Genomic DNA, 24,768 nt, shown 5'->3' on the forward strand with positions numbered 1-24,768 from the left:
GCACACACACACAGACATACACACAGACACACACACAGACACACACATACAGACACACACACACAGAGACACACACATACAGACACACACACATACAGACACACACACACAGAGACACACACAGACACACACATACACACACACACACACAGACACACACATACAGACACACACACACAGAGACACACACACGTGAAATTTAATAAGAAGGAAAGAAAAAATAAAAAGAGAATTGAACTGAGTACTGGGGTGCTTCCCGAGCCCAGTGAAGAGCCATTAAGCAGCAAAACCATTTTGGTCAAACCTGTCATGGTGGCTCACACAGATTAATTCTGCAAGTGGGAGGTATAGACAGAAGGGTCAGGAGGCCGAGGCATGAGAAGTTCAAGATCAGCCTTGGCTGCTAGAGACTATGTCTCAATTTCCTTCCTTCCATCCTTAGTTTTATTTTATTTTTTTTATTTTTATTTATTTGTTATTTTTTTGGTTTTTCGAGACAGGGTTTCTCTGTGCAGCCCTGGCTGTCCTGGAACTCACTTTGTAGACCAGGCTGGCCTCGAACTCAGAAATCTGCCTGCCTCTGCCTTCCAAGTGCTGGGATTAAAGATGTGCACCACCACTGCCCGGCCTTAGTTTTATTTTTAAACTTCATTTATTTATGTGTACATTGGTCTAAATACGTAAGCATGTGTGAGCAATGTGTGAGCATGTGTGAGCATGTGAGCATGTGTGAGCATATATGAGCATGTGTGAGCATGTGAGCATGTGTGAGCAATGTGTGAGCATGTGTGAGCATGTGAGCATGTGTGAGCATGTGTGAGCATGTGTGAGCATGTATGAGCATGTGTGAGCATGTGAGCATGTGTGAGCATGTGTGAGCATGTGTGAGCATGTGTGAGCATGTGAGCATGTGTGAGCATGTGAGCATGTGTGAGCATGTGAGCATATGTGAGCATGTGTGAGCATGTGTGAGCGTGTGTGAACATGTATGAGCATGTGTGAGCATGTGTCAGCATGTGTGAGCATATATGAGCATGTGTGAGCATGTGAGCATGTGTGAGCATGTGAGCATGTGTGAGCATGTGAGCATATGTGAGCATGTGTGAGCATATATGAGCATGTGTGAGCATGTGAGCATGTGTGAGCATGTGTGAGCATGTGTGAGCATGTGTGAGCATGTATGAGCATGTGTGAGTATGTGAGCATGTGTGAGCATGTGTGAGCATGTGTGAGCATGTGTGAGCATGTGTTTTGAAGCTGGCAGCCAAAAGAGGGTATTGGATTCCCTGCTAGAGCTGAAGTTACTGGTGGCTGTGAGCCTTGAGACATGGGTGCTGAGAACAGATCTTGTGGAAGAACAGCAAGAGTGCCGTACTGAGCTAACTCTCTGCCTTTTCCTTCTTTCCTTCCTTCCTCCCTCCCTTCCTTCTTCCCCTTCTTCCCTCCTTCCTTCCTTCCTTCTTTGCAAATGAAAAAAACAGTAAAACCAAGGGGCAGGGAGGCATGGAGCCCTGCGATAGGACACTAAATTCTAGTTAGATAAGAGAGGCGAGTGCTGATGTCCAGCTGCTGTTGGGCTACTGTAGATAATAAGCTGCTTATATTTCAAAAGCCACAAAGACATGTGATGTATGAGGCCCTGGGCTTTGTCTCCACGATGGGGAAAAAGCCAGATGAAAGGGTTTTAAATGTTCTTACCTCAAAGAAATGATAAACGCACTCCACCAACAGGTGAGGTTTTCATGGCCATGAGGTCAAAGTTACACTGGTCTGCAGAGTGGGCCTTTCTCCAAAGACAAAGAAAGCGCCAGGATCATGCAAAAGCAAGACTGAAAAATTCTCATAGATAGGAAGACTATGGAGGCCTGACAGATGAGTGCAATGTGTGTGTAGCTTTGGAGGAATCTTGGAGCAGATATACAGACACACAGACACACAGACACACAGAGTACAGTAAACAAACTAGTAAAATTCAAATGAAGTCTGTAATTTAGTTAGTAGTATGTTGAAATTTTCTTTATCTTTATGTGTATGTGTGCATGCCTGTACCTATGTATGTATGTCATGTACATCCCTGGTATCCTGCTCCAGAAAGGAACATCATATCCCCTAGAACTAGAATTGCAGGTGATTGTAAGTTATCATCCATTGTGTCCCAGGAACCAAACATGGGTTCTTTGTGAGAGCGATTGGCCTTCCGCTTGTGGTTAGTGTGCATGTGACATTAAGGAAAGACAGGCTACATAAATCTAAGATAGGAGCTGAGAATGGAGCACAGGACAAGAGCACTCTGCCTGGGGTTTGGTCCTCAGCACAAAATGTTAAAAGGAGTATCCTGTTATGTCAGCATGAACTGGGTGCTTTGTACATACCACACTAAGGGGACCAGTTATAGCGTTTACTATTTTTTCTATTACATTTATTTGGTATGTGTACTTACTTATATGGGTATGTATTTCTCTCTCTGTCTCTCTGTCTCTCTCTCTCTGTCTCTCTCTCTCTGTCTCTCTCTCTCTCTCTCTGTCTCTCTCTCTCTCTCTCTCTCTCTGTGTGTGTGTGTGTGTGTGTGTGTGTGTGTGTGTGTGTGTGTGTAGGTCAGAGAACAACTTGAGGGATTCAGGTCTCTCCTTTTACCATGTGGGTCACAGGAATCAAACTTGGGCCTTCAAGCTTGGTACTTTGTAAGTACTAAGTAAGTACTTTTCCTATTGAGCCATCTGGCTGCCTACCCTTACCTTTGCCCTTCTTTACACTTTTTGTAAACTCAGGGGGTGTGCAAACTGGTATTGAATATAAATTCTGGAGCATTCTAGCACTAGGCAAATCACATAAGGTCAACTAAACTTTTTATATATTTTTATGGTCATGCGTGTTTTGTTTGCAAGTATGTCTCTGTGACACGCACACATGCCTAGGGATGCTGAGAACCAAACTTAGGTCTCTGCAAGAGCAGCAAGTGCTCTTAAGTGCTGAGCCATCTCTCCAGGTCCCCATATTGGTATTTTAAAACTATTGCTCTACAATATGTTTAGATTTAAAGACGAGCTATAAGGCTGGGGATAGGAGTCAGCTGACAGAATGCAGATCTAAAGAGAATAAAGCCGTGGGTTGAATTCCTGGTACTTCATAAATGGGGAGTTCTGACGCATGCCTGAAATTCCAACTCTCAGACAGTGGAGGCAGGAGGATCAAGCTTTCAGGTGCATCCTCAGGTATGTAGTTAGATAGAGTCTAGCCTGTGGTTCATGAAACAATAGTAACAGCAAAGTTATAAAGATAGAACAGGGAGCTCCTTGGTCTGTCTTCCCTGAATGTCACAAAACCATGCGCGTTAACCATGGGTGGAAAGTCAGTTGCTCTTACAGAGGATCTGGGTTTGGTTCATAAGGCACAATGGATGGTGGCTTAACAACCACTTGTAATTCCAGTTCCAGGAGATACTATGCTCCCTTCTGGCCTCCAAGGGCACCAGGGATGTACATAATATATACACATAGGTATAGGCATGCACATATACCACATAAAAATAAGTAAAATTTAACATACTACAAACTAAACTACAGCCTTCATCTGGAATTTGCTAGTTTTTCTTGTTTGTTTTTGTTTGTTTTTTACTGCACTATGTGTGTGTTTGAGAGAGAGAGAGAGAGAGGGAGAGAGAATCTGTTTATGAGCCTGTGTGAATCTGTGTGTCTGTGTGTCTGTTGCAAGATTCCTCCTAGGCTACATATACACTGTATTTATCTGTCCGGCCTCCTTAGTCTTCCTATGATAATTTCTCAGTCTTGTTGCTGCAGGATCCTGGCACTTCCTTCATCTTTTGAGACAAGGTCTCACTCTGACACCAGAATAACTTTGAACTCATGGCCATCTGTCTGGTTTAGCTTCCCAAGTGCTGGGATTACAGGTTGTGAACCACCAGGCCCAGCAACCTTGGCCCTTATGAAGAACACGGTTTAGGTATTGTTGTAGAATGTCCCTTGAGGCCTAATCTGATGTTTCTCAGGATCAGACTGCAGTTACTAGTTTGGAAGAGGAAGGTCACAGGGATGACGTGTCCCTCTCCTTGAGTCATGTTGTTGATATGTGATAGCAACATCTCTTGTGGTTGCGATATTAACCTTAGTCATGTGGTTCCAAGGTCATGTCTGCTGCCAGGTTTCTTTACTGTAAAGTTACTCTTCTTTCCTTACTTGAGAATTGAGTCTGAGTCCAATCCTCAGTCAAGGGTAAGAGAATGGGTTCTGCTTCCCAGGAGAGGAGTATCAAAGTGGGGACAGCCATTAATTGCACTGTGGTAATCAAGGACTCCAAAGAGACACTTCGAGACTGTACCAATGTTCTGTTTCTCTGTAGCATTTCATTCTCTTTTTGAGTATTGGTCAGTGGATCTTGCCTACAGCGATTTTTCAAGAACAAGAGAAGAACACTTTTCATCATTAAATAACACATTATTCACTGTTTGAGAAAGCATGCAATGTCAATAAGCTATTGTGAAACCAGCCTTTGTATTGTATTAACCACAATCAAATCTACACGCTCTAGATGAACTTAAAATGGATTCAGGGCTAATTCAGAGCTAGGACCCACCACTGTGGCCAGATTGAGTCTGAAGGAGTGAAATCCTGCCTCTTAGGAAAATGGATCTCATTCCTGCCCTGCTTGGAAGCTCATGTCACCCTCAGGGTTTGCAACCTCCTTCCTATCACCCCACAGCCAAGATGAAACAGAGGAAAGACAGAGAGAGAGAGAGAGAGAGAGAGAGAGAGAGAGGGAGGGAGGGGGGGGGAGGGGAGAGGGGGAGGGAGAGAGGGAGAGGGAGAGGGAGAGGGAGAGGGAGAGGGAGAGGGAGAGGGAGAGGGAGAGGGAGAGGAAGAGGGAGAGAGCAAGCTTGTTTAGACCTTTCATTTGAGACTACACTATCCTCTAGCTGTGACAAGGTTCCCAACAGACCAAGCCAATTTATGTTCTTTTCTAAAAGGGACATTTTATGGGAAAATAAAATGGCTTGAAAATCAATTTGTGTGTGTGTGTGTATGAGTGTGTGTGTATAAATGGGTGTGTTTGTGTGTGTGTGTGTGTGCCACAGCATGCTTGTGAAAGTCGGAAGACATTGCAGGAATTGGTTCTTTCCTACCAGGTAGGTTCTGGGGATCAAACTCATGTCTTCAGGCTTAGTGACAGGTTCCTTTAGCCACTGTGAGATCTCTTCATCACAAAAAAACTAATTTTAGATTAGCAGGAGAAAGAGAATATTGTCTACTTATTAAAGAAATGAGCTCCTAGGCATTGGGACAACTGTGCTTCTTTCCCGTTGGATAGGCACTAAAAAAGTGTAGCCTTCCTCACCCCTCTCAGCTTTGGGAAAGGGTGTTGTGTATTCTGATAGCAGCCTGGGCTGGGATGATGGTAAATTACTTTGGATAGTAGCCAAGTTTTATATGAATACACAAGAGATATTAAGTAGTCAGTTGACAGTTGAGTTCAGGCATGGGTGGTCTCAGCTCAAAGAAAGCAGGCATTAGAGCCAGAAAGAGCTGGTTTTGAAACTGTATTAAATACAAGATTCCTGGTAGCCTAGTACCAGGCAGATCATTAAGTTCCCTGTGTTATGAGGATTTGAGATGATGGGTATAATGTTTTTGAAATAGTATCTGGAAAATAACATGTATTCATAATGGTGATAACATTTATAACAGTATAGCAGGATAACAGTAATAAAAATAAGCCAGGCATAATTGAATGCTTTTAATCCCAGCACTCAGGAGGCAGGGCAGTCTTTGTGAGTTTGAGATCAGTCTGGTCTTCAACTGTGAGTTTCAGTCCAGACAGGGTTACATAGTCTCCAAACAACAAACAAACAAAGTAACAACCCGGGCTGGAAAGATAGCTCAACAGTTAAGAACACTGGCTACTCTTTGAGAGGGCCCAGGTTTGATTCCCAGCATCTGTAATCACTGGAACCCCAGTTCGAGAAGATCCAGCACCCTCTTCTGGCTTCCACAGGCGTTGTGAATGCACACTTGATACACAGACATACATGCAGACAAAATGTCTGCACCCATAAAAATAATACATAAATCATTACAAAGAAATAGTAACATCTGTTGGCTGGTTACTGTACTGGACACAAAAGTAGACACTTCATGTATTTATTTGTTTTCCACAGGCCCCAGTGTTGCTCAGGATAGCCCTCAGTACATTTGTAGCTAGGGATGACCTTCAACTCCTGGAGATCCTCCAGCCTCAGCCTCCAAGCATCATAGGTCTTCCCCTGTGGTCATTACCTTAATGCTCACATAAATGCTATGAGTTAAGTGCCCTTTGTATTGCCTACACTCTGCAACAATGACATTGAAGCTCAGAATTCAATAGTTCCTTTTAAGCCGACACAGTTAGATCATGAGTAGCTTGAGAGCCTTGCTGATAAACACACTGTACACATGACACCCCCTCCTCACACCCCCCTCTCTCCCGCACTGTTTGAAACCAGGCATTGTAGTGCACGCCTACAATTCCAGTATTTGGAAGGTGGAGGCAGGAGGGTCAGAAGTTCAAAGTCAAGGCCAGCCTGGGAAAAGCCTGCCAAAAACAGGGCTACAGCTTTTCAGGATACTATGGCCCATGCAGGGCCTTCAGATCAGTCCAGAGATCTAGCCCATGTTTTCTTCATGGTTTGATAAAATATTTCTGATGTCAGTGCCATTGAGAGCTATTTTTATTTATTTATTTTTACTTTTAAGATTGGGGGCTGGAGAGATGGCTCAGCACTTAGGAACCTTGCTCACGCCCATGAGTGGAGGCTCACAACTACCTGTAACTCCAGCTCCAGAAGACTTGTACCTCCAAACTTCTTTTGGCCTCCGAATGTACCTGTACCCATGTACACATCCATAGAGACGTGTAGCTACACAGACATACTCATAAATTTTAAAAAATCGAAAAACTTTAATTTTAATTAATTAATTAATTTAGTGTGTGTGCGTGTGCGTGTGTGCATGTGTATGTGCGTGTGTGTGTGTGTGTGTGTGTGTGTGCAACTTGCAGAAATTGGTCCTCTTCTTCCACTATATGAGTGCTCTTCTTCCACTGTATGAGCTCCAGGAATTGAACTCATGAAATCAGGCTTGGCAGCACACACTTTTAAGCCACCTTGCTGCTCCAAGAGTTGTTTTTATGACTCTATAGCAAGAGTAAGACAAGTCAAAAGAAACAAACCCAGCAGTTACCCCAGAGCAAACCCTGAGCATCTAAAGATTCAGGGCAGACAGGGTGTGACTGTGTGGGAAGAGTGGGGAGCTCTGAGTCCTCTTACACTGTTCCAGGGTCCCCGTTTGAGAGAGATAGCCTCTTGCCAAGACGTCACAAAACGTCCTTAAAGTCTATATTTACTTATTATTCCTTTTTTACTTTGTTTTGTTTTAGATAAGGCCTCACCATGTAGCCCAGGCTGACCTCCATTTGAGACGCCCCTGCCTCTATCACAGTGCAGAATCTCTGTTTGCTTAACATGTCCTGAAGGTCTGAAGGTGGGAAGCTACACGCAAGAGTAAATCAGGGCTTCTCATTAACAAAGCAGTGAGTTGGGACTGGGATGTAGTTCAGTCAGTAGAGTACTTGCCTCAAATCCTTGCAGCCCTGGCTTTGATCCCTGTGTAGTATAAAATAGATGTGGTGCTGCAAAATTTATAATACCAGCACTGGGGAGGTAAAGGCATCAGGATCAAGGAGTTCAAGGTTGGGGCTGGAGAGATGGCTTGGTGGTTAAGAGCACTGACTGCTCTTCTAGAGGTCCCAAGTTCAATTCCCAGCAACCACATGGTGGCTCACAACCATCTGTAATGGAATCCAATGCCCTCTTCTGGTGTGTCTGAAGACAGCGACAGTGTATTCACATACATTAAATAAATAAATAAATAAAATCTTTTTTTTTTAAAGTTCAAGGTCGTCGGGCGGTGGTGGCGCACACCTTTAATCCCAGCACTTAGGAGGCAGAGGCAGGTGGACTTCTGAGTCCGAGGCCAGCCTGGTCTACAGAGTGAGTTCCAGGACAGCCAGGACAGAGAAACCCTGTCTCAAAAAAACCAAAAAAAAAAAAAAAAAAAAAAAGTTCAAGGTCATTCTCTGTATAGAAAGTTTAAGACTGGTCCTGGGATACATGAAGAAATAAACACTCATAATAATTGTGAATAAAAGTGATTCAGTTGAGGTGATTTCCTGAAAACACGTTTTTGGTTGGTTTTCTGTTTGGTTTGGTTTGGTATAGCTTTAGTAGTGATGGTTTCTTGGGTGGGGCTGGAGGAGGGGGATTGAAGGTGCCTCCTCTGTGACTTACTCATCCCCATCCCTCCCACTCCCTCATCACTTAAGTCCTTACCACTTAAGCTCTGGGTTCTGATTTGGGACAACTCAGAATTGTTTAAAAGGGGCCTCCTGAATCTTTAGGTTTGGGATTGATAATAAAAGTGGCTTATTTCTACTGTGGGGGGTGGGTACTAGGAGAGACGGCTGAGAAGCAACTAGAGACTGGCCAAGTTCCCCATGGGAGTGACAGCCACAGTCTTTCTAGCTGGAGCAGGAACTAGAGAGGTGACTGGACTGAGGAGAGACATCCAGCAGCCATGACAAACGGCAGCAACTGCAAAGGTAGCATGAGACAGATGGCTTAGCGGCCTTTAACCTTTGCTTACTAAGCAGGTTCCCTTCTCTTGGAGTTTGGAAGGCATAGCTCTACTTGACTGATTCATGGTGAAAACCAGAGGAACAGAGGCACTGCCCATAAAAATGGACTGTCAAACACCCACAAACTCTTATGTGGGACTTGGAGAGATGACTCCATAGTTAAGAGCACATACTGCCTGCCCTTTCAGGGGACCTGAGTTATGTTCCTGGCACTCACATCAGGTGACTAACTCGTCACCTGTAACTCCAGCTTTAGGGCGATTTAATATCTCTGGCCTCTGTGGGTATCTGTATTCATGTGCACTTGTGCATACTAGTGCACACACACACACACACACACACACACTTAAAAGAGGTAAAATTAAATAAAAATTAAAGTTTTTTTTTCCATTACAGAAGTTAACAGTGATTCCCTGCCATATCACATACTGCAGGGGACAATGGTAGTTGGAATGGGGACCCATATACAATGTCCTCTCCATCACCTCTCCATCAGGAAGCCACAAAGCCCCTTTGTGTGTGCCAGGCAGAGCTGCTTGGTGGTTGGAAGGACCCAGGAAGGGCTGCCGTTGTCCTTGGAGAGCCCAGTGAGAGCTACTTCCATTGCTGAGGCAAGAGCCAGGAAAAACAGAGCTGGGAGGAAAAATAACCTTGCCATCACAAAGCTTTAGTCTTTTGGAAAAGCAGTGTCATACCTGACCATTGCTTGTGCCACACAACGGGGTGTTCATTATTCATTGTGCTTCCAGACAAAAGGGCCTTCTGTTTCCATCTTAAACCAGGCTGTTGTGCACCACCTGACGATGGAAACCAACGCTGAGAGCCCCAAGCTCTCTCAGCTACCAATACCCACCCTACAGAGGATCTAGCACTTCATCCCAGACTCCAGGAGCCAATGGAGGCCAGAAGGAATCCTAGAGCAAATCGCATTTCACAGACGCTTTCAAGGCAGGTGGAAGTCAGGGTACATTGTATACTCCACAGACTGAAGCTGAACAAAAGCACTGTTTCCTCCCACTTTCCTTGAGCCTTCCTTCTCTCAGCATCAGTGGAGACTTTCCCATGTCCTCATCTGTGCCCCCCGAAACCTCACATGCTTTCCTGTGCATCCCACAATTCCAAGCTCCTCTCAAGGAGACACATCTTGGGTGTGTCTATGGCAGATGGAATTGAATATGGCTCTCATAGAGGTATTTTGGGTTTTGTTGTTGTTGCTTCTGACAGGATCCCATGGAGCTCAGGGTGCCCTTGAGCTTACTACATAGATGAGGATGACTCTGAGCTCATTCTACTTCTACTTGCCAAACCCTGGGATGACAGGTACATCCCACCATGTCTGGCCCCATCAAGGTTAGTGGTTCTCTTGTATTTGTTCTAGAAGTCATCCAACACAAACTCCATCTCTAGGATTTGAAGACAGAAAATGAATAAAAGACAAGCCTGGAAACCGGTTGGCATCCAGTGGTACAAGGCAGGCACAGATAGGACTCTGGACAGTATTTGAAGGATGTTATAGAGTAGTTAGTTAGCTCTTGTCTCTGGTCTGGTGGTCTGGGGTAAGCCTTGGGCCAGATCTCCCTCAACTGGTGGCAGCAAATGACTGATAAAGGAATGTCCCTAGGAAGCCCATCTGGCTGCATCTCAGCCTTGGTTTCTTCACTTATGGAGTGGGGACAGTACTCTGTTTCCTCTCAGCTCTTGAGTCTTGGGTGGGATCAGTTTGGCAGGCAGTGTGAAGAAGTACAACTCATACAGTTCTGGCAAGGTTGAAAAGAAAAGTAGCCACCTTGGATGTAACTATCTTCCCTCCTTTCTTTCCTTCAAAGTTTGTATGTATGCATCCATGTATATGTATGTATGTATGTATGTATGTATGTATGTATGCATATATATGCATGAATATATGCGTGTATGATGTGTTTTGAGACATGTGTATGCATGCACATATGAATGCATGAATGTGTGTATATGTATGTATGTATGTCTCCTGGCTGAGCCTTTCTGGATCTGATAATAGCTGTACACTACATACCCATCTCTTGAGTAATTTTACCTAGTTGTCTATCTTTTCTCTAACTTTCCCTAACAAGATCTGTTTTGGTAAAGGACCACTTAGCAGTCGTTTACACCTGAGTGTGAATTTATTCTTTTTTAGATTATTTATTTATTTATCATATGTGAGTACATTGTAGCTGTCTCCAGACACCCATATGAGGGCATCAGATCTCACTGCAGATGGTTGTGACCCACCACATAGTTGCTGGGATTTGAACTCATGACCTCTAGAAGAGCAGTCAGTGCTCTTAACTGCTGAGCCATCTCACTAGCCCTAGTGTGAATTTAAACCCCACCCCTATCTGCTTCCTGTTCAGCCTCAGGTCCCTCACCCTTGTCTCTGAATGGTAGAAATGGCTTTGTGTGCCAGGCAATGGTGGCGTACGCCTTTGATCCCAGCACTTGGGAGGCAGAGGCAGGTGGATTTCTGAGTTCAAGGCCAGCCTGGTCTATAGAGTGAGTTCCAGGACAGCCCAGGCTATACAGAGAAACCCTGTCTTGAAAAACCAAAAAGAGAGAGAGAGAGAAAGAGAGAGAGAGAGAGAGAGAGAGAGAGAGAGAGAGAGAAAGAAAAAGAAATGGCTTTGTGGTCATGAGTCCAGTACTTCACTAGTCTCCTGACAGGTTCCATACTGGATTTTTAGGTGGTGTCAAAGATTAGAAATCTGTCTTTCAAAACAAGTAGAGAATTGGGGTTTAGGGGCTCTGCTCATGGAGCTTAGGAGAACATTGCTTTCTAGAGCTGGGAGCTTTAAGAAGTGATGAGTAGTTCAGAGAGACAAGCAGGGGACCCCAGTGAACTTGTTCTGATGCTGAGGGCCTGTCTTCTCTGGAAGGGACACCATTAAGTATCAGAGAAAACTGCTATTTTTATCCAATGATGGTGTCTTTGATTTCATTGTCACAAAGACCTCCATCCCAACCCTTTCTAAATCCTGTTCATGTTGGGGACAGAGGAGATCTCCAAAGGCTGAATGACTGGTCTCAAGTTTCTCCAAGTGACTGTGGCAGAGGAGAACCTGGGGCCAGTGCCCAGGCCAGTGTCTCTGCTGCCTAGGGAGCTGGAGCTCTGGATGCTCTTCCTGAGTCCACCCCTCCCCTCAGCCGTTCTGGTCTGGTCTGGCACTGTCGAGAAGTGTGTGATGGGAGCTCCTCGTTCCCCACTGAGGCCCATCACATCTGCTCTCTAGTTCTATCCCCACCTTCATTCTGTGTCTCCATTGCTCCCTGCACTTTCTGGGCCAGGAGCCAGTTCTGTTCTTGCCGAGGAAGCTATAGTGGGCACCAGAGACCACTGCCTGGGCAGAGGGGCTAGCACGCGACTCAAGCTGTCTCAAACATGCCACGTGGTTCAGTCCCCAGCATGATGCTTAGTGCACAGATGGATCCTAACCTGATGAACCTTACTGAGCTCTCCACAGGAGATGGAAAGTCCTGGGCACTGGATGGGACTGGATGAGGGCAGAAGTCTGTTGGGAGGGTGCTGGAGAGAAAAGAACCAGAGATGGCCGGTGCTGACCTCACTGTCTGGCAGGACTGTGGTCTAAAAGCCGATGGGTACCAGAAGGGTTCTCTGTTCAATTTAAAGACGAATGAACCGGGAGCATCTTTTGTGACAGTGAGCATGGCCATGGAAGAGAAGAGGAAGACTCTGGAGTGAGGGGTTTTCTGGGTAGATTTCTGAGGGGCGGGATTGCATGACTTATATGGGGGCTGCACTTTGCAGCTGTTGGGATGGTTCAACCCCAGAAACAAGGTGGAAAGTAAAGAAGGTGGGTGTGGACTGAGGCCTTAGGGCACTGGCCTGGAAGGGCTCTGTTAGCTACTGTGTTCACAGTGAATCAGTAGGCAAGGGAGGCCATGCGTATAGCCTAGAGCAGTGGTTCTCAACCTTCCTAGTGCTGTGGTTCCTCATGGTATGGTGCCCCATCCATAAAATTATTTTCCTTGCTACTTCATAACTGTAATTTTGCTACTGCTGTGAATTAAATGTAAATATCTGATATGCCAGTTATCTGATACGGGACTTCTGCAAAAGTGTTGTTTGACCCCACCCCAAAGGGGTTGTGACTCACAGAGTAAGAACCACTGGCTTAGAATTTTGAACAATAGATAGGAAATTGTTGGCCTGGGAGGGTGACTGGGCCAGGCATACATTGCCAGGCCCACCAGGGGCTGCTGGGTATGGATTACAGTGAGCTCCAACAGCACGGGGAGTCCAGCTGCACCTTGCACCCCTCCATCAGGAAAGGCAGGAGGGAATGACACCTAGGAAAGGTGACTGCAGTAAGGAGACTCAGGCAAGGCCTTCTTCAGCCCCTCCCTGTACTCTCTGTAGACCTGCTAACTGGAGCTACAGTGCTTTTGTCTAACTCCCCTGCCTGTCCCATCAAACACCCAGCCACATCTACTTCCAAGGGGCCAGTTTTGGCTCTAATTCAGAAAAAAAAAAAAAAGCTAAAGCAAGCTGTCCTAGAGATGAGCCGCCCTCTCTCCCTAGAAGTGTGGGACCTATGGCCTCAGAGGATTAGCCGCAGCTGGGATGGGGGAAGTTGGAGAGAGGACCATGTTTTGCACTGTTCTTTGATTGCGGAGTCTCAGATCCATGAGGGACATGGGCCTCAGTCACACTCTAGTTGGATGGAGGCAGCAAGCCCACCTGTGTCTTCAAGCCTCAGTTTCCTGGTCTGTAAAGTGGTTGCTGGGATCCCATGTGTGTGCAGGTTCCTTCTGCATCCAGCACAGGGAGTTCATGGCAGAGATGCATTGCTGTGTCTCTGCAGCCCTGCGAGGTCTCAGATTGAGCACAGGATAGAGGAAGGAAGCAGGGAAAGCAACAGGAGCTGGGCTGACATAGCTGGCTCGCTGGGGAGATGAAGGTAAGACCCTTTTCCCTAGCTGCTGGCCTCTCCCGGTGGCGGTATGCATGTGGTCCTGCCCTGACACACAGCAGCCTTGCCCACAGGCTAAGATGTTCACCCTCTCTGTACAGTAGGTGATGGAGAGTATCTCTCTTATATCCCAGGCATGCATAGAAAATAAATTGTCTGCATGGAGATGCGTGTGCACGCGCACACACACATCAGATTCTTGCCTGCAATGAGGATTCAGTTCCTCTTGTTTTAGATGAGAAAATAGAACTTCAGCTCAGGGTAGGACTCAGGCTTGGGTGTTTGTCTGTTGCATCCAGAGCTCTTCTTTCTTCAAAGCTATGCTTGACGGTAAGCTAGGCCTGGCAGCCACCCGTAAGCAACTGTAGACAAACCCTCATTCCCCAAATCCCAGTGGACTCACCTGCACCTGCCTGTGCTCTCTGAAGGCTCCTGTTATTATTATTTTTATTTAAATTCTCTCTCTCTCTCTCTCTCTCTCTCTCTCTCTCTCTCTCTCTCTCTCTCTCTCTCTCCATGTGTGTGCTCACATGCTCAGGTGCCTGCAGAGGTCAGAAGAGGGTGCTGGATCTCATGGAGCTGGGGTTACAGGAAGTTGTGACTCAGTCAGTGTGGGTGCTGGGAACTGCACTCCTGTCCTCTGGAAGAGCCTCACCAGCTTCTAACCACTGAGCCCTCTCTCTTGAACACCTGCCTTTTAAAAATCAGATGTTAGGCCTGGCAGTGGTGGCACACACATTTAGTCCCAGCACTCGGGAAGCAGAGGGATCTCTGAGTTCGAGGCCAGCTGGTCTACAGAGCAAGTTTTAGGACAGCCAAGGCTATACAAAGAAAAGAAACCATCTCAAAAAAGCCAAGCCAAACCAACCAACCAACCAACCAACCAACCAACCAACCAACCAACCAACCAACCAACCAAACGAAGATTTTGGAGTGACAATACAGCATTTTATGCCTCTGCTAGGGGCAAGTTTGGAAGCAACGTTCTCCCTTAGTGCACAGGGCTCTAAGGAAGGCCCTGAAGCAGAGAGGGAAAGGAGCAGGGCTGATTTTTCTCAAGCAGCCTGCAGCCACCAGCTTGGGTGCTCTGGGACACAGGTGTGGCTCCCCTGGAGCCAAAACAATGCTTCAGGCTTGCCTAGCCTAGGACTCTGTGTTCCCACCTGCTGCCCAGGTCCCCACCCCAGCATGCCTGGCTGCTCCCCAGGATACAAGGCAAACAAGGTTCTATTGATTCTGTCATGGCTGGGAGAATGCTCCTTTGTTGGGCTCCACACCTCTTCCCCTAGTGTCTGTGCCCACAGGACAGGTGTTCAGGTAAGAGGCAGCCAGGCAAGAGCCTTTCCTAGGTATCCAGAAGGTAAGCCAAGGGCGGAATGACCCCTCCCCCGTGGCATCTGTGTCCTTTTCTCATCTGTCATTGTTCAAGCCTGGCACCCTTCTGTGCCCTTCTCTTGGGCAGTGGAGCCCCAGGCTGTGTGTTTAAAACTCTTCCCAAGGCCTGAAAGCCTGCTGCTTCACCAGGTTGTATCTGGACAGAAGCTTACGTGGTGAAGCGCTGTTTATCCTTGTCCACAGCCCTGTGCCCAGCCTGGAACTTGATTCAGAGAGACAGGGCAGTCTAGAACAAAGTCCTCTTACACCTTGAAAGCTAACCAGGTCTGTTCCCCACCTCCCAACCCCCACTTGCTGTCTCACTGTGTAGCCCAGGCTGGCCTGGAAATCCTGGGCTGCTGTCATGCTTACCTCCTCAGCCTTCTGAAAAGCTGGGATTGTAGGCACAATGCACCGTGCCTGGATTTTCGAAATTTTTAATTTTTTTTTTTTAGATTTTATTTTAGGGGGCACATGTGCGCCTGAGTGTATAAGTCAGAGAAAACTTTTCATCAGCTCTTTCCTTCTACCTGTATGTCAGTTCTGGGGACCAAACTCGGGTCACCAAGTTTCCCGAAAGCCCTTTTATGCTCTGAAGCACCTCATTGGCTGCTGGTTCTCTGGCACTCAAGCTCCTTAGCTGGACTTTGCAGCACTCTCTAATTTGGGAACAAACCATCTCTCACATGCTCCCTCCTGCTGGCCTTGACAGTCCACTGCTCAGCCACCTACCTGCGTCACCCCTGCTCACCATGCAAGCACTGTGTGCCATCATTGCTTAAGGAACTAGAGCTGCTCGGGGGACCCAGGCAACTCCAAAACAAAGTAATGTAGGAACAGTGCGCAGGAGGCTGTGAGGAAAGTCCCCTAGCTCAGGGGTCAGGGGGTGGGCGGTATGTATGAGATACGCAGGGATCAGGGAAGGGACACTGTGAGGTGGCTCTGTGACAGGAGGGGCTGAGAACCAAAGCAGGGAACAAAGGGCACAGTAAAGTTTGCCTTCTCTGCTGGGTGATAGGAACCTCCTAGCCTAAGTGTTGTGTGCTTGCCCACTCCCACCTCCAGACTCTGTACCCCTGCCCCGCCCCCAGCTCAGTGAAGCCCTCTCCACGGGTATCCATCCTTCCCTGGCCAGGATCACCCTGCAGCCTTCCTTGTTTGCTGACCACAGTTGTGTCTCTCCTTCCAAATGCTTAGATGCTACCTCTGGTGGTAGACTTTGTCACTTAGAGCGTTCAGATTTCTCAAAGACTTGCTTAGCACCAGCTGTATGCCAGGCAGAGGTAACTCAATTGACCGTCAGTACCTTTCCACGAGGTTTGGCTCATGGACACTTCTACACTTCTACAGATGAGTATTCTGAGATCAGAGTGACTTCATGCCTAAGGAGTCGTGGGGATGGAATCTGAGTAGAAATTGTATAAGCCTGGAACCTAGCTCCATTAATTTTTTTTTAATAAGAGAATTATATCACTTTGCCCTTCAATTTCCTCCGTTTCAATCCTTCCCTCTTGTTCTCTCTAGAGCTAATGGCCTCTTTTTCTTTAATTGTTGATACATACACACTCATGCATGTGCACACACACACACACACACACACACACACACACACACAGGTCTGCCCCATCATGCCCAGGTTATTCAGTGCTGAGGACTGAACCCAGAGTTTCATACATGTTAAAGTAAGTACTCTACCAAATGAGCTATGCCCCCAGCTTGCCAGCCCAACCTTAATGACCTGGGGTCACTTCTTTCTTTAGGCATGGGATTCTGGTCTTCAGATGCCCCAGCCTGACCCTAATCTCCCTCCCTACCTTCTCTTCTATGGACACTCTGCTCTTACACATCATCAAAGCAGACATTCCGCCCTCTGTTCCTTCCTGCCTGTGTCATACCAGAGTAAATGAGCACACCCACGGGGGCCAGTTTGGGATAAGGCCATGCAAGAGTGGACACTGCCTTCTCTTCTCACAATGGGTTCCTGCCACGCAGAAAGAACCAGGGCCCACCAGTGGTCATCACAGAGTTTTTTTGGTTTTGTTGTTGTTGTTGTTGTTTTTGATTTTTCAAGACACAGTTTCTCTGTGTAGTCCTGGCTGTACTGGAACTCACTCTGTAGACCAGGATGGCCTCGAACTCAGAAATCAGCCTGCCTCTGCCTCCCAAGTGCTAGGATTAAAGGTGTATGCCACCACTGCCCGGCATCATCACAGAGTTGTGTACTGTAACTACCGCTGTTTCCCTGGGTGAACAACGTCACGAAGTGAGAAGTGTCACAAAGGTCTTGGCAACAGTGACTCCTGACTGGCACCAGTCAGTTTAAACTTTTTCTTTTGGATTTAGTTTGGGATGTCAGCGGCAATAGCAGCCAACAGCAGCTGCCTTATCATCTGGCAATCTGAGACCGTCTCGTTTTTCTGCTAACACCCTGAGGATGCTACTGTGAGTCTAAGACAGGTGAAGCAGTATGCTAGAGGTCCCCTGGACTGTACTCCACACCTGGCAAGCCCTAGCTCCCAGGCTAGTGGGCACCCAAGGCCTTGATCTCTCCTAGCTCTGCCACCAGGTTCTGGGCTGCTTGATCACAGGTGGCAGGTGGGTAGGGAGACTTAGGAACCCCAGCTCCTTAGAGAGGGTACAGTGCTGGGTCTGCTGTGCATCTCTGCTCACATTGATTGCCCTCTCTGTGTTATCGTGGCATCAACTGTGTAATGGAGTTATAAGTCCCCTCTCTTGGGCCTGCCCTGACAAGGATGCACAGTGATGCTTGTGTACATGCTTTGAATCTGCAGAATATTATTATCTATTCCTGGAACAGTGGGAGAATCAGAAACCATGTGGTGGGGGGATGCTGGGATGGGCTTGCTCTAGGTACAGAGAGGCAAGTGAACCTATTGCCTAGCCAAGCTCACATGACAGGAGAGCTGCTAAGTAGGTCAGCTTGCGGCAGGAAGAGCTATTCTGGGATCTGCCTGTCAGTGCAGTACAGGGGCTGGGAGCAAAGCCTGGCTATTTCAGGGCCGCCAGAGAACAATGCTCAACAGCTTTCTCTTGGATCCTGGCCCTACCTTTGTGGCTTGGGCCTGAGAGGCCAGAAGGCCCTCATGAACTCAGGGCCAGTGCTCTTCATGGATACTCTAGGATAGAGGTGAAGATGTAAGAAGCATCCCTACATAGCTTTCTGTCTCCTAGGTACCACTTCCCAAGAGCTGTGGGTAAGGACAGCAAGGTTCTAGGCCTGCATTTCCCACTGATGGGAGGCTGAACGACTGCCCTACAACCCAGCTACTGCTTGTGTAGGCCTAGCTTCCTCTTGTAAAGTGTGTGTGTGTGTCCACGTGCGCGCGCGCAAGCAAGCACATGTGATATGGTATGTGAATAATGTGTGTGTGCATGGTGTATGTGTGTATAATATTTGTGTATTGTGTGTATGTATGGTATATTGTGTATATGGGACTTATGAGTGTGTTGATATATATGGTTTATGTGTATAGGGCATATAGATGGTGTGTGTATGGAGTGTTGTGTGGCATGTTGTGTGTATATGATAGGTGTGTAATATGTGTATGATGTCATATGTGGTCATACATAGTGTGTTTATGTATGATGGCATGTGTGTGATATGTAGTGTGTATGATGTGATATGTATGTGGTATATGATATGTATATATGTCATTATAGTGTATGTATCGTGTATGTTATGTTGTACATTATGAGGTATGTGTAGGTGACTGTGTATGTATGTAATATGTATGTGTCATGTGACAGTGCTTATGTCCTAACAGTGTTTTATTTTTTTACTTTGAGACAAGGTCTCACTGTGTAACTGTGGTTGATCTGGAACCCACTATGTGGATCAAGCTGACCTTGAACTCATGGAGACCAGCCTGCCTCTGCCTCTCTAGTGCTGGGATTAAAAGTGGGCACCACCACAGCCTAGCGGTGTTTTAGGATTCATGAGATACTGATAGTACCCTGCCCAAGTCTGGTTCAGGCAAATGCTCACCAATGCCTGTTCCCGATTGAGCTTATAGGCCCTTCCAGGCCCTGATGATAACTGTGGGGAGGACAGAAATATAGCTGGGTTTTAGCCTGATACTCAAAAGACTGTCTCATCTGGGCAGGACCAGACACATATGTAGCCTCCTCCCCCATTGCCCTCCCTCACCCCTCACCCCCTGCACTGAGAGTGGAGGCAGGAAACTGCTGAGAGTGAGAGGTATTCTCTGAACTAAACCAAAACAAAACAAAAGTGAAGAATCCCTTCAGGCACACAGTGACCTTGAGGTCAGCCTGACCACAGGAGACTCGCTCAGCTCAGCTCCTCAGCGATCCTGCTGGCAGGTGGCCTCAGGTGCTGCGTCTGCACAATGCTCCAGTGAGAAGTGAGACAATTAACACCACACCTGATGGAGCTATTACTGGTACCTTATTTAACCTTAACAGCAACCCCATGATGAAAATGTTAGGACCCATTTTATAGACAAGAAAGTGAAAGCTCAGCGGTTGGAGAGGTGTATTCATGGCCACATAGATGAGAAGCAATTTCACTGAGAGTTAACTCTGATTCGATGCTAAGATTTGTTGTTTTAACTCCCACTCACTATGTCTGGTGTGTGTGTGTGTGTGTGTGTGTGTGTGTGTGTGTGTGTGTGTGTTCGTGTGCAGATACATAAGGAGTGCCGAGCACAGCATGTTACACGTAGTCGATGGAGAGTAGCTGCTGCTCCTGCAGTACTGTTCTTATCACACATATTGCTCAGAAGTGAGCTGGAAAGTCCAGCATGGCTCGTAAAGGAAGAGTTTTGTAAGATATTAGGCAAATGCAACAATCTCATTCCCAAGTGAACTGTCAGAAAGAGGAGGCTAGCACCTGGAATCAGTTCCTGATAGAATTCCCCGCGATTATGAAACCTGGTGAAATGTATATATTAAGCCATAAGGCAGTGGTTATATAAATTATGGTTGATTTCTTTGCTGGAAAATTACACACCCACTTAGAACAATGACAATATGATTGAACATGGAAAATGTTTATTATATAATTACTATTACAGAAAAGATGCTGGATATAAAAATTCTATTTTAGTTCTAATTATACCTCTATTAAAAATATCTTCTGCATGTCACAAAGAGCTGAGAGGGAATATGTAAACAGTTGGAGTGTTAAATGCTGGAATTGAGGGTTTCTCTTTTTGTAATTGATTCACTAATTCAACCATAATTTATTGAGAACTTACTAAGTGTCAGCCATCAAGTTAGGGATAATTATTAGTGTGGGTTATATTAGGCTGCAGGAAGACTTGGAGAGAAAAGAAGGTTTTATTGCCTCCTGAAAGCAGCTCCAAACTGATGTGATATCTTTAGGGTACCAAGGTCCTCTGCTCTCTACTGGATGCCTCTAGTGTGCCACATTCACATTCTTGATGGACAGGGCATGCCCTTTCTCAGGAAAAGTCTAAGGGAAGGTTTTATGTATGATGCCACCAGTATACAGTGCCCCAGTCAGATCTTGGTGACTACATAATAGTCACCCCTGCTGCAAGGTAGATTAGGACATTCCATTTCTTTATCCATGCATACGAATAGGGCTTTACTGATATAGAAGAGAGAGGAGGACAGCAATGAGGTACCATATTATTGTGTGACTTCCTGGGAGAGATGTGAACAAAGGTCTGACCCCCCCCCCCCCGAAAAAAAAGAACACTGATACAAAGAATCCCTTTCACTCAAGTCCGACTTGCTGAAGCAATAGGTTCACTTTGGTTTCAGATGGGAGCTGGAATGAGGGCTTACGTATAGGAGCATGGCCAACTGAAGCCCACCCCAGCACGGCCGAAGCGTACAAAGGCTCTATCTCTAGAGCGCCCTGCCTAACTTGCTCCACTAAAGACAGCCTCCTCCTGCCACTCAGCAGCCGCCTGATACTTTCATAGCCATGCTTATATAGCTGCAAATGCCTGGTGCATAGAGCTGTCCACAGCCTGAGTTTCCTTGGCCTGATACGTTTCATGAGTTTTTGTTTTTGTTTTTTTAAATTATTATGGCTGGATGGTAGTGGTACATGCCATTAGCAGGTAGATCTTTGTGAGTTTGAAGCCAGCCTGATCTAAAGAGCGAGTTCCTGGACAGCCAGAGTTATTACACAGAAAATCTCTGTGTCAAAAATAAGAATTATTTTGGTGTGTGCATTTGAGTATGCATGTGTGTGTGTGTATGTGTGTGTGTGTGTGAGTGTGCATGTGACTGTGCACGTGAGTGTGAATGTGTGTGCTACAGGCATGTTTGGAAGTCAGAGGATAATTTTGGGAGTTGGTTTGAGAAGTCAGGTCTCTCCTTCCATGGTGGGCTCCAGGTCATCAGCTTTATGTGATCTTACCCACTAAGCCCAAGTTAGCCCAATTATGATGGTCCCTCTCCCTCCAAGAGAGAGTATATCAGTTTAGAGCTATACAACACAAGAGCCCAGCATGGAGGAGAGACTTCGTATATCAAGGAGTAACTGTGGACCACCTCTGGAGTGCTGTGCTGGAGTGTGAAAACCCAGGGTATGGGATGGTGAACTCTGCCTGGGGAGTCTAGCCTCTCCACCTTTGGGAAGATTCTGCCTCTGAGGGTTACCATGACCAAGCCCCTCCTAACTTGCTCCTACCAGATTGCACCATGTTCTTTATAGGACCTCATCTCGATACGGGTGAGGGGTCCTTTTGACCCAAGCTGGGACTGGCCCATGCTTCTGGGAGCTGAATGGAGTGGCAGCTTCTAGAGTCATGTCCTGACTGGCCCATCATACTGACTGTCAATCCACCTCCCCGCCTTCTGTCTACCTGTTGTGTTCTAAGAAATCCCTAGCTGGCATTCCACTCCCTACCATCTATTTTTGGCTTGAAGTAGCTAGTGAGACCAAAATAAACTGAGCTAATTCAAGGGTCAAGGTACGTTAACAAGGCCCATAGCTTCGATTTTCCCAGTGTGATGAGAAGCCAAGAGGTTTTGAAGGAGGACAGGGCAGGGTTTCCAGGCAGGGAGTCAGCAGTGTATAAATCTGGAAATCTTTTATTTCTGTGAGTGGTTTATTGATTGTACAACAGAAATGACCACCAAGAGGAGAAAATACTTAACAAGGCATTAGAGGGAAGGGAGCTAGAGGCCGATGATGGCTCCTGGGGGAAGGGTTTGGAGGCCTGCCATCCAAGAAGAAGCTTGGCTGTGTGGTCCTGGGCACAACATCAACCTCTCTGGACCTGTGTCTTTCAACTCAATGAGAAAATTTAAGTGAATTAAAAACCACAGCTAGATTTAGCAATACACAGCTACAATCTCAGTACTTGAGAGGTAGAGGCTGGAGAATCAGGAGCTGAAGGTTATCTTTGGCTATTGAGTTCCAAGATAGCTTGGGTTATATTAGATTCTGTCTTACACAAACAAAACAACAACAACAACACACACACACTCACAAACACTACCACCACCATCAAGTGCACATCTTTGATCTCAGCATTTAAGAGGCAAAAGAAAGCAGAGCTCTGTGAGTTTGAAGCTAACCTGATCTACATAGTGAGTTCCAGGCCAGCCAGGATTACATAGGGAGTCTCTGTTCTAAACAAACAAACAAACAAACAAACAAAAACATACTTCAAACAAAGCAAACCTTAGGGAGACCTTATTTAGGGAAACCTTAGTATTTGGCTATCTCCAGGCCTGGCTCAACCCCATGTCACACAGACCCCTACTCTATCATGATTTCCCTGTAATCTGTCTACCAGCAGCTCCCAGAGGTCCCCAGGAATGGGATGTCTGTGTTCCCATTTTCTCCCACCAGTCTGGCCAAGCACAACATTGAGCTCCTGGAGGCCGCTTCACTCCTTCCTCATCAGCTTTCCTGCCATTATCTCTGCTTTCTTCCATTTGTTATCTAAAAAATCCACTTGTTACTAAAAAAAAAAAAAAAATTCATAACAAGTGACCAAAGGCAATCTGAAAAGTCACCCATATCAGTCACTGTCCTGTTGCTGGGGTCAAACACCACAATCAGAGCAACTTAGAGAAGAAAGTTTATTTTGGCTTATGGTTCCAGATGGCTAAGAGTCCACAGTGGTAGGGAAGGGTGGCAGTGAGCAAGGGACTGGCATGGAGACAGGAGGGGGAAGCTGGGAGATCACATCTTTTAAGTCAGATATGAACCAAGAGAGCAAGCACACAAACTGGAAGTGAGGCACGGCTGTAAACTCCCATCCTCGGTGATGGACTTCCTCCAGCAAGGCTGCACCTCCTAAACTTCCCCAAGTAGTGTCACCAACCTCGGATGAAGCATTCAAGTGCCTGAGTCTGTGGGGGAGGTTGTTTTTCATTCAGTCCATCACAATCCCTCTGTGATTCCAACTATTGCTTGTTCTAGAAAAAGCAAAAACTGATGGAGCCAGTTAAAGGATCAGCAGTTGCCAGGGAGCTGGAGGAGAGAGGATAGAGCGCAGGAAGTTAGTAGGGCAGTGAAACTTCCTGTCTCACAGTGTGGCTTAGGGAAGCCATGTCCTACAGCCTCAGAACCCATGTACAGCACAAAGAGCAGACCATGGTGCAAACTGTGGGCTCCAGTCAGTTAGGACTGTTGGAAGTAATGTGTCACCATCAATGCGAGGTGTTGAAATAGGGTGTGTGTGTGTGTGTGTGTGTGTGTGTGTCTGGTGTGTGTGTGTGTGTGTGTGTCTGGTGTGTGTGTGTGTCCCTGTGTGTGTGTAAAAGACAAAGATAGTGATAGATAGATGATAGATAGATAGATAGATAGATAGATAGATAGATAGATAGATGACAGACAGAAAATAGACAGACAGAAACAAATATGAGAGTACGTGTGTAAGAGAAAGTGGATGGTTAGGTGTGAAAGGGAACTCTATTTCACATTCAATTTTTTCACAAACATAAAACTTCCCTGGAAATGGACTCTGATAAGTGCCAGATCACATTTCTCTGGAAACCCTCCCTGCTTCCCACAGCATCTAAGTCTCTGTGTGGTGCCTGCACACTGGCTCCACACTGGGGATCCTAGTTTGTTCTTCAGGCCTTTGCATAAGTGCTGACTCTGCCAGGACACTTCCTTCAGGTGGCTGGCAGAGAGGACACCTGACCACTGACCAAGAGCTGCCCCTCCACCCCAAGCCACTCCTTGCTGTTCAATCCTGTTTGAATTCTATGCATGAGCCACTGTTGCTACTTTTCTTGGTTGTAGATGTTGCTATGGAAACAGGGTCTTCACTGCCATCCAGTTGTTTCTAGAACAATGCCTGATAGTTCTGTGTCACTTAAATAGACACTGTGTGTGTTCATATGCATACAGATGTGTGTGTGTGTGTGTGTGTGTGTGTGTGTGTGTGTGCGCGTGGAGGTCAGGGGTTGTCATTCCCACCCTTCGTCTTCTCCCTTAACAGTGACCTCAGAGGCAGGCTTCATTGAGAAGCTCATCCAATTGTGGAAGAACGAAGGCTATGAAAACCTTTGGGGAGAGGCTATTGGATAGGTACACATCATTGGTTCAGCCAGGGTGCTGGGGATGTCTCATTTGCATAAGGAAGAATTCCACGTGCTGCTGGGGAAAGGAAGTTTAACCTGGCTACCAGCTGTGTGACCTCCTCTGGTGGGACAAACATGGGAGGCATGAGTCTATGTAAGCTGGAACATACAGGCCCCGGGCAGGGAGGGAGGAGTCTTACTCCTGACAGTTTTAGGATGAGATTTCTGGGATTTGGACACACTTGAACCCCACTCTTGC

Source organism: Grammomys surdaster, unplaced genomic scaffold (genome assembly GCF_004785775.1).
Source record: "Grammomys surdaster isolate TR1022 unplaced genomic scaffold, NIH_TR_1.0 100, whole genome shotgun sequence".
NCBI lineage: Eukaryota > Metazoa > Chordata > Mammalia > Rodentia > Muridae > Grammomys > Grammomys surdaster.